Raw genomic sequence first — 516 nt, 5'->3', positions numbered from 1 at the left:
CATTAGGCCTCTTTCACACTACAGTATTTTGCGTTCCGTATACGGTCCGTTTTTTGCGTTCCGTATACGGTCCGTATACGGAACCATTCATTTCAATGGTTCCGCAAAAAAACGGAATGTGTTCCGTATGCATTCCGTTTCCGTATTTCCGTTTTTCCGTTCCGTTGGAAAGATAGAACATGTCCTATATTTGGCCGAGAATCACAGTCCGTGGCTCCATTCAAGTCAATGGGGCCGCAAAAAAAACGGAACACATACGGAAATGCATCCGTATGTCTTCCGTATCCGTTCCGTTTTTTGCGGAACCATCAATTGAAAATGTTATGCCCAGCCCAATTTTTAATATGAAATTACTGTATACTGTATTTGCCATACGGAAAAACGGAACGGAACAACGGAACGGAAACGGAACCACAACGGAAGCAAAAAACGGAACAACGGATCCGTGAAAAACGGAACGCAAAACACTGAATGCAACATACTGTAGTGTGAAAGAGGCCTTAGTTATACACATTT

Source organism: Bufo gargarizans, chromosome 6 (assembly GCF_014858855.1).
Source record: "Bufo gargarizans isolate SCDJY-AF-19 chromosome 6, ASM1485885v1, whole genome shotgun sequence".
NCBI classification, from domain to species: domain Eukaryota; kingdom Metazoa; phylum Chordata; class Amphibia; order Anura; family Bufonidae; genus Bufo; species Bufo gargarizans.
The sequence above is the reverse complement of the archived record's forward strand: the minus strand, read 5'-3'. Positions refer to the sequence as shown.